We start from the raw sequence: 10,400 nt of genomic DNA on the forward strand, positions 1-10,400 counted from the left end.
GAGTGTTACCAACTGAATGACCAACACTACTTCATGCAGCAATTAGATTATTTCTTTGGAGGGGTCTTACGCAAGTACTGACCATGCCCAACCCCGCTTTGGTTGAAATATGTAACATGCAAACTGTTACAATGCCAGGGCATCTTTAGAGACAGACAAGTTAACATGGTATTTGCTACATCTTTACATCTGTCCTATGTGCTTATCCTCTGCTCTCCAGCATCTGTAGTACACCCTGTCTGGCTTTTCAGGAAAACCTGAAGGAGGTAGGTGCCCAGCTCCTAGGAGATCAGGAGTAATGAGATAAGGCAGTAGTTCTCAAACTTTTGTACTGGTGACCCCTTTCACGTAGCAAGCCTCTGAGTGAGACCCCCTTATAAATTAAAAACACTTTTAAATATATTTAACACCATTATAAATGCTGGAGGCAAAGTGGGGTTTGGGGTGGAGGCTGACAGCTCGCGACCCCCCATGTAAAAACCTCGCAACCCCCTGAGGGGTCCTGGCCCCCAGTTTGAGAACCCCTGAGATAGGTGCTTTTAAGACTCCAGTCATTGGCTTCTTGGCCTCCACTTTTCTAATCAGTCCTGCTAGCCGCTTCCCACATTTGTCACCCAGCTAACTTCTTAGCAGCTTTTTCTTCCCTCTCTGCCATCAGGCTTCAGTTTCTCTCATCATTATTAGCAAGATATATGACACTGGCACTTTTCCGAGCATCTCCTTGATATTTTCATTCCTCATAGCTCATGCTCTACAGACATCTCTTTAATCCCATCATAAAAGTCATAGAAACTAGAAACAGACTTCACCTCCCCTAGCTGTTCCAGCAGCTGTTTGTTCTTTTATCTGTCTAAGCAATCACTATCCGCACTAACAGACCTTTAATAAATACCTAGTGCTTTTCCAAGCAAGCCGTTAGCATCCCGTTTTCAGTTGTCTAGCCTTCCCAGGAGAGGGGTCCTCCAATGATAGCCAGCAATACCAAAAGAAGACTATCAGGAATATTAAGTTTTAAGGTTGAACGTGCAGGAATAAAGCCTTTTAGATCTCCTTTATACACCATAAAGCAGCAAAATAACATTTTCCCCACCCCGTTTCAGGTCACCTTTTAAGGAAGGGAAAAGGTTAGGCCAAAAGTGGTTTTGCCATCCAAGGGAAGTAGTAGAAGCTCCCGTGCTTTAGACATTTAAGACTACCTTGGACAGAACACTAGATCAAAACAGACTCGGTGATCAATCCTGTGCAGGCCCTTGGAGTTGGGAGGAATTGTCTTTAAATAGCTCTTCTCTCTAGCCCTTGATTGTATGATTAGCTAGGTCTATTCTTTGAGCGATCCCAACACTGTTGTGCTTTTTATTCCAAGGGGAAGGGTTTTCCAGTTACACCTCACTGTCCAAAGAGCTCCTTCCAACTTTATGAGCAAGACAAATCTGGTTTGTTGAATTGTACAGATTCTTTCCTTGAGATTCATTCTACCCTTTTTCTTGTTCCGAAGCAGCTTATACTGTACTGGATTTTGATCATTTCTACATCTCAGGAATTCTATTACAACCAACAAAGTTAGCAGGGATTCCATTGCTCCCCTACCCTCAACAAGTGTGAAAAATACAAGGCTTTAAGGATCTTTATTCTGGAACAATGCCATTGAGAACAGACTGGAAAAAGACTTTTAAAAAAAGATCCAAAAAGCAGATCTGTAGACTCTTGTCTATAGATAAAAATATTTCACAGGCCAAACTTTATGTGCTTAAAAAACTGTGCTGTACTGCCACCTTCTGGAGAGAGCTGCTATCTGCATCCCACACTAAGGTGCGAGAATCTATATGGCAGATAAGCAAGGAAGATATATATTATATTTTTAAATGCAGAAATAGTTACCTTTCCGGGAAAGAGAACTAATGCTGTAATCTCAGAGACAGCAGGGAGGTTTTATAGGAAGGAAGCTCAAAGTTTAAACTCACGAGTGGAATGTGAAATAGGAAACAGCTGATGTGTCTTTAGCAGCAGGGCCGGCTCCAGACCCCAGCGCGCCAAGCGCGCGCTTGGGGCGGCATTTTGCCGGCAGGGCGGCAGGCGGCTCCGGCGTACCTTCCGCAGTCATGCCTGCAGGAGGTCCACCGGAGCCGCGAGACAGGTGGACCTGCCGCAGGCATGACTGCGGAGGGTCCGCTGGTCCCGCGGCTCGGGTGGACCTCCCGCAGGCATGCCTGCGGATGCTCCACCGGAGCCGCGGGACCAGTGTGCCCTCCGCAGGCACATCTGCAAGAGGTCCCCTGGAGCCGCGGGACTGGCGACCGGCAGCGCGCCCCCCTGCGGCGTGCCGCCCTGCTTGGGGCGGCCAAATTCCTAGAGCCGCCCCTGTTTAGCAGGAAGTGGCAATACAAGTATATCAGTCATATGATACGTTTTCCCGTTTATTGCAGCTGCTCTTGTAGAAGCAGTTTCCCTGTTACATTTCCATCACAAATTTGTCAGAGATACCTGCTTTCCACCTTCTCAGCTAAGCATCTCAAACTGCTTAGCGAAAGGGAGTATTGAGGAAACAGAGGCACGGAGTGACTCATCCAATCCTTCAAACTTCTGTACCTAGGACTTAAAAGGGGGTTTCTTCAGGCACAGATGATCAATTGGCAGACTTCAGGCCTTACAAGGCTATCTAGTCAAAAATGTGGGTTGACCCTTTTTCTTCTTGATAATTTATAAAGTTTTTACTACTTTAAGCTTTGGCAGTAGCAGGACTATTAACTCATCTTCCTTTTGGGAGTGGGTAGCGGGGGAGGACTGGAGGTAGGGTGACCAGACAGCAAATGTGAAAAATCGGGACAGGGGGTGGGGGGTAATAGGAGACTATATAAGAAAAAGACCCAAAAATCGGGACTGTCCCTATAAAATTGGGACATCTGGTCACCCTAACTGGAGGCAGTGGCACTGGAACAATTTTTATAGTGGGGGTGCTGAAAACCATTCTGTAAACTGTGTATATGATGGAAACCACTTCAAGCCAGGGGCTGCTGCTGCACCTCCTGCACCTCTCATTCCAGCTCTGAGTGGAGCTCTCCTTAGAGACCAGAGAATGGGAGTACTGTAGTAATTCTCAACACTTAATTGAGGGGTGGGAAGGTTTCCTCTTAAATAGTTGGGAGCAAAATTCTTGTTTAAAGAGGCATTTGAGTTGAGTCTCACAAGAAAGAGTCCCTTTGGATGGGTTCAGTTTCACTTCCTTGTACTTGTGAAGTCAGTCCTACTAGTTCTCCAGTTGTCCATGGAATCTTCCAGGGAAGAAGAGTAGACCAGGCCTAAACGTAGCTTTGAAAAAGGCAAAGCCTTTTAAAAGTCTTCAGATCTTTGTATATTGTAAGAAAACAAGAACAAGGGCAAACCCATTTGTTTGCCAGTTACCTTTAAGAGACAAACTTTCAAAGGAGAGTAGCTATGCTTTCCAGGGATCCTCTACCCACACACTCTGAACCAGATTTTCTTCTCTAATATTTCTTGCTGTGCAACTCGGAGACTCCAATTCTCAGGGCCGGTGCAGCCATTAAGGCGAACTAGGCGGTTGCCTAGGGCGCCAAGATTTGGGGGCGTAAAAAAGCGCTGCCCCCAATTTTTTTTTACAGCGGTTCCTCCCCAAGCGCGCTGTCGCTGCTCCACTTCTCCCACCTCCCAGGCTTGCAGTGCCAATCAGTTGTTTGGTGCTGCAAGCCTGGGAGGAAAATTAGAGCGGGGGCGGCGTGCTCAGGGAGGATGCGGAGCGGAGGTGAGCTGGGGTGGGGAGGTGCCACATGGCTCCCCGGGCCGGGGGGTGGGGAGCTGCCGTGGGGGTGCCTCAGGGCACGGGGGGGGAGAGCTGCCATGGGGGAGCGTGCCTCAGGGCAGGGGGGGGCGGGGAGCTGCCTCAGGGTGGGGGGTGGGGCCACAAAGTGGAAGTTTCGCCTAGGGCGTGAAACTTCCTTGCACCGGCCCTGCCAATTCTCATGACTTCACTGCAATTTTACTACCATTTTACTCAAGAAACCCAATCACCTTCTAGCTCACGAGACTCACGAACCTGCAGAGGGTCCCACAGAGGAGTTGCTGCCAAGGGTGTAGCAAAATAAACTGAACACAGACACTGGCTCACGTATGGTCTAGCCAAGTGTAACCATATGGTCTCAAACAAGGTGTTACAGGAAGGCCTGATCCAAAGACCATTGAAGTCAAACTTTCCACTGACATTGATGAGTTTTGGATCAGGCTCTTTTCTATATCAATTACTATAGGTATCTGGAGCGTTTGCAAGAGATCTACAGTATTGCCAACCTCAAGAGATCAAAAATAATGAGTCAGACCCTGAAAAATCATGAAATCGGCTCCAAATGTCATAAGATGTAAAAAAACCAAAACAAACAAAAAATCTAATTGTGTTTTTTTAATGTGTCTTTTGACTTTTTAACTCCCCTCTGCTCTTCTAGCAAGGTTAAAAAGTCAACCCTTCATACGCACAAAAATGCACGCTGCTCCCCAGCTGCTCAGGCAGGGACTCCACTTATCTTCTCCTCACCCTTAAGATAGTAATAAGAACTGGATTGCAGTCACCGTGAGAGCTTGTCTACACTTACAGTGCTGCAGCTGCACTGGTGCAGCTGCGCCACTGTAATGATAGTGAAGATGCTGCCTACGCTGAGGGGAAATGTTTCTCCTGCCAGCGGACGTGCTCCGTGAGAGACGGTAGCTATGTCAACGGGAGAAACCCTCCTTTCGACATAGTGCTGTCTACACCAGGGGTTAGGTCGGTATTACAGACATAAGTTTGTAGTGTAGACCAGAGCTCACTGACTCTCTCCCCTCCTAGGTTGTTTCCTTTGATAAAAGAAGGGCTGGATGGCAGAAGTTCGAGTATCACTGACCTAATAAATGCATCATGATTCTTTTAGGGATCATGAGTTACAAATACACATGAAGAGCTTTAAACTTATCTCAATCATCCATGTAAGTAATAATGTCAGAGTACACACAGTATGGGACTTGCCACCCCCTCCCCTGCACTTCACTGCAGGAGACTGGGCAGCTCTCCTCCCCTGCCCAACACTGCTTCCGGACCCTATCCCTTACCCTCCCCACCCGTCCTCTCCCGTCCCCTCATACCTCCCTGCAACCTCTAAATCTGCCTCCTGCTCCCCCTCATTCTTCCTTCCCTCCTTTCACAGCATCCCTGCTGACTACGAGTCCTGTCCAGCCCCCTGAACCATTGAGTCTCAGCCATTTTGCCTGTGGGCCTGGCTCCAATCTCATCCAAAATTGTGGGAGGTGGCAGCCAATTTTATTAAGGGCTGCCTCACATGCTGCTAGGCTATAGGGAAATGGCAGCCATCTTGCTAACTTCAGCCCCCTTGACAGCAATGGGAGGATAGTGGCCACTTTGAGTAAAGGAAAATGCATGAGTTACCAGCCTCTCATCGCGTTTTCATGATAGGATTTTTTTTTTTGTTAAGTCACTGGCATTGTGATAAAAATTGTGAGAATTGGCAATTTCAGGCCTAGTAAAAAGCACCAGCATACAGAAGCCTGGGTTGCCCTATAGCAACCAAGGACTTAGCCAGGCCAGCATCAGGTCCCAATGCTGCCTCAGTCAGACATAAACCTGCCTACAGCTGGAGGGTTTCCTGTAACTCGCCCCCTCTGAGGTCTGGCTTTCTAATGGCTTTTTAATGAGCAGTTAAAGCCAGATTTCTAGTCTCTTCCTCAGGCTCAGCATTTCTCTCCAGCCCCTTCCCCTGACTCCATGGTCTCTCAGCTCTGTATCAGGACACACCAGCCATACAGACCACCCCACAGGAATTCATGGTCCTTTATGTCAACCCTTACCAGCTGAGGCATCTCCTCTAAGCTCCTGCTTCCTTGCAAGTCAATCAGTTCCCCTCTCCATAGGCTCTCTACATGGAAGCACCAACTTACCCTGTTCCCCATTTCTCTGAAATTGCCATTGACTGTCCTCAGGCAGCCCTTATATTCCCCACCTCAGCCAGCCTGGTTCCTAATCCTATCGCATGCTCCCTTCACGTAAGCCCTGGACTGAAAGGAAAACTAGTCAGAGGTGAGGCTAGAGCTAGGACTCCCTTACATGGCCAGCCCATCCTGTGACATCATCATTATAACTTCATGGGGGGCATATGTGACCCTTCCATAATATCTTCTCTCCAAGGGCTCAAAGCACTTTACAAACCTTAACTAATAAGTTTACAAGCAGCATTTTTCTTACTTTGCCTATCAGTATATTTTGATAATCACTGGAAACATTTTTTGTCAGATTGTGTGGGGATGGTGAAATTGATGTTTACCAACATTTACCAACAAAAATCTAATCCTCCCAAGCCTACGTATGGTGCTGCTATTCCTTTTTAACAACAATACAATAGCAATAATGTCGCTGGATGGCAGATCCTGGAATGCAAAACTTGTCTGAGCCCCCTAAACCCAGAAGCTGGAACCCTGCACAAATATGCCATGTAATTGCTGCAGAGTCATGCTGCCTAGTGGATTGTGTTTGTTACAACCAGGCTTTAAGACAGGTGTTCCAACCTTTCTCTGAGTTAGAGGGAACTATGGGCTGCAAGGCGGGGAGGAGACCTGCAAGGAAAACAAGATGTGACAAACATGGGGGTGGCCGAGGTAGGGGGGAAGCTTTGGCTTATATTTTGGTTTTATTTCAATTACCTGTAAAACCAAACACTAGGAAGAGTATAAATTTGGACCATATATAGTGAGCTCCATTCTCCCCCACACTTACACCAGTTTAAACTTGTGTAAAATGAGAGACTCGAGCCGTGTATGTGTTCAGAGAAGGGTAGGAACCTCCTTATACTTAATAAATAAATAAATAATAGTTAATAAGGCAGCTGTCACATTCCACCCCAGTGATGCGTGAAATGACTCGTGTCTACTTCTGAAAGTGCTTTGAGATCCATTGTGATGAAAGATTCTATATAAATGCCTGGTATTAATGGTAGTGCCTGGGGATTCACTGTGTCAGTCGTGTGCATCTTGAATTTACCAGAGGAGAAAGAAGGTGTTTCTGGGGAATTGGATCTCCAAGATTTGCTAATGGAGGAAGGAAAAATATCTCAGTGGTAGTATGGGAATATGGGGGGTTTGTGCTACAGACATCCTTGACCTAACCCTGGGTGACAGCATGGTAGCTCCACCGGTTGCTCCTGTATAGTTGCTGCAGTCCCAAACGGTAAATAATTGAAGCTAGATAGTGATACAGCATGATAGAGTTCACATTGTGGCCATATTAAGGGAGCATATAAGAAATGAGATAAAGAACCAGAGTGGTAAATGAACTCATATCTCCTCCTCTACATTATGGTGAGGAATTTTCTGGTTGATATTCAGAGTGCAGAGCTGCTGTAACTGGCAGTGCTCACCTCCTGCAAGAGCCTCCTAGAGCAGGAGGTTTTCAAGGGCTGCTTTAGGAATGAGATGTGCCTAAACTCTAGCTAGACTGTCCTGTGCCTCTTGTACACGGTACGTTGCTAGGGTGACCAGACGTCCCAATAAAATCAGGACTGTCCTGATTTTTAGGTGTTTGTCCTGCATCTCGATCGATGTTTGGTCGGGACGCAATTTCTCCCGATATTTCGCACTCCTGTATTTTTTTGTTTGTTTTGTTTTGTTTTGTTCTGCCGGCGGGACTCCGCTTTTTTTTTTTTCCCCTCTCCCCTCTGCCGGCGGGACTCCGGGACTCTGTGCTTTTTTGTTTTGCTGTCCTGCTGGGACTCCACTTTCCACCACCACCCTGTCAGTGGGACTCCATTTGTTTAGATTCTTCCCCCCCGCCGCCGGCAGGACTCCTAGCAAGTCAGGTTTCTGGATCAGATATATACTGACCACAGACACACACTAGATGTGTTCACTCTAAGATCCTTTAATGATTTGCTAGGTATGGCTGAGGTTAGGTTAAAAAGGTGTGTTACACACTGCGCCATCTAGTGGCTCAACAGCACAGTACAGTTTAGCATTCATTTATAAAGACATCACTGTAGCAGAGGCATAAGGCAGAATAGTCTTCAGAGCCATATTAACCTACCCTGGTGCCTGAGCCAACCTCAGGCAGCTCCAGGACAGGCAAGGTGCATTGCTTCTCCTCTCAGCCCTTGTGCTGGGCTCTGCGTTGGTGCAGCAGTTAATGTGGGCTTTTATGTCTGCTGGGGTGACTATGTCCCAAAGTTAGGCTCTAAGGCCCAGATCACTGCCGGTATTTAGGCACCTACCGTCCACTGATTTCAAGGGAAGTTAGGAGCCTAAACACTGTGAGGCTCTGGGCCCCAACAGCCCAATCCTGCAAATGGTTACTTGTGGGAGTAGCGCCATTGACTTTAATATTCAAACCCAGAATTAAGCCTTGACTTCAGTGAGACTCTGAGCATAAGTAAGGCTTTGCAGCCTGGGGCTCTAGGACTTTAGGCTGCGATTTCAGATGGACTCCGAGGGGATGTGACTTTCACTGGGAGTTGGTAGCCTATGGGAACGGGGCACCTCATGCCTTTTGAAACCCCGCGCCTTAAAGAATCCAGCTGTTGAGTCTATTGCCCCTGCCCCACAAGCACTCTCAAATCCTATTCACCTCCACTTCCCAGTGCTTAGGGTGACCAGACAGCAAGTGTGAAAAATCAGGACAGGAGTGGGGGGATAATAGTCACCTATATAAGAAAAAGCCCCAAATATCGGGACTGTCCCTATAAAATCGGGACATCTGGTCACCCCACCAGTGCTAACCAACTCGGAAGCGCTCCTCTAACCCTAAGATGACTCACTCTGACCTGTGAACCCAACCTAATTGATATGTTCACATCCAACCTATTTCCAGCACAAGCATATAAAAAAGGTACATCTGCACTCCACCTGCAATCTGCTCCTTCAATTTCTGACTCAAAACCCTTCGGGGCATTTCTTCCCCTGGCCCCCATAAAACAGGTTATTGGAATTACATTAATTCTTAGACCATATTCATTAGGTGACATTAGAAGCACGCACCCATTCCAGAGGTATATAAATCTGGGCCCAAAACAGCTTGGCACATTCATGTACACTGTATCTTGGTTAGGCCAACAGGAACGTGATTGTGTGCAGGTCATAAGCCAAAACCACTGAGATGTAGCTACAGGTTAGATATACACACACAGAAATGCTTTGCCATCCCACCCCCCTATGCTGCACCAACCTGCACAGGCAGAAAAGTGACGAGTTCTGTTTTGAATGTCAAAGGACAGGTCTGATGAGCACGTCTCGCTGTAAGCAGATGGTTAAAGATTATCTGTAGGAATTCATTTACTAATCAAAATCTGCAGTTTGTGTGTTTTGGAAGGGGACGGTAGCAGAAATTTGTATTTAAAAGCAGAACAGGATGGAGCCTAAGCCACTTAGCACAAACTTGTTTGCAATGCACTACTAATCCCCTCCTATCCTGTCTTCATTAACCTCCTGTGCACTGCACCTGGGCAACGGATAATACTGCTTTGTTTGGATAGAGGATTTCCTCCCTGCCAAAGATGGAGACTATCCAATAATGTTTTGAAAGCAGGTTTTGTATCTTGTTGGAAGTTTCTCCCCCTAAAGTTCCATGTAACTAGAATGACCTAATTTCCAGAGGCAATGGGTCATTTCCCCAGTAGTCCCAGCATTCATTTCCTATGGAGAAGGACATTTTCAGTTCTCTACCTGATATTTGGCACTCACCTAGGGCTTTTTATCCACACAGCTCAACGCATTTTGCAACAGATGATCAGTGTCATTAGCTGTCATTTTACAGATGAGGAAACTGAGGCACGGAGAGCTAGCTGCCAGAGTGTGTCCTGCAGAGCCCCCAGTCTGATCTCCACGAAGTGTGCACACATTGTATTATTGTCCAAGACTCACCCACCTTTGTATCATGGTAAACAAAAAACAAACCAACCTTACACTGAGCGTCAATGACCAGAGACCTATTCTTCCCAAGTGCTCTTTTCACATAGAGATGCTCCACTTTTAATCATCCTGAGTGGGAGATGATGACCCCCACCTGCTGTGATTACCAGAATGACTCAACAGGACACCCCTGCGTCTCTGGGCAGGGCTCTACAACCAGACACCCTGTCCCACAAAGCTATTCAAAAGGCACAGGCACTGGAAATAGTATCAGGTCTCCTAATTCCTGGAACCACGGTCTCTTTACTGGAGCATGCTGCCTCCGCTAATCCACTTAGATTCTCATACCCCAATTGCCCGGTTGTGCTTTTCTTTTTCCGTGGCAGGGTTAGTATTGATTCCTGGAACTGATATCAATGAAACAGAGCCTAGAATGTGTTTTTTATAACATTCCAATAGCACCTACAGGCCCCATTCTACTCGGCGCTGTACAAATACATAGTAAGAGACACTCC

Source organism: Mauremys mutica, chromosome 1 (genome assembly GCF_020497125.1).
Source record: "Mauremys mutica isolate MM-2020 ecotype Southern chromosome 1, ASM2049712v1, whole genome shotgun sequence".
Taxonomy (NCBI): Eukaryota; Metazoa; Chordata; order Testudines; family Geoemydidae; genus Mauremys; species Mauremys mutica.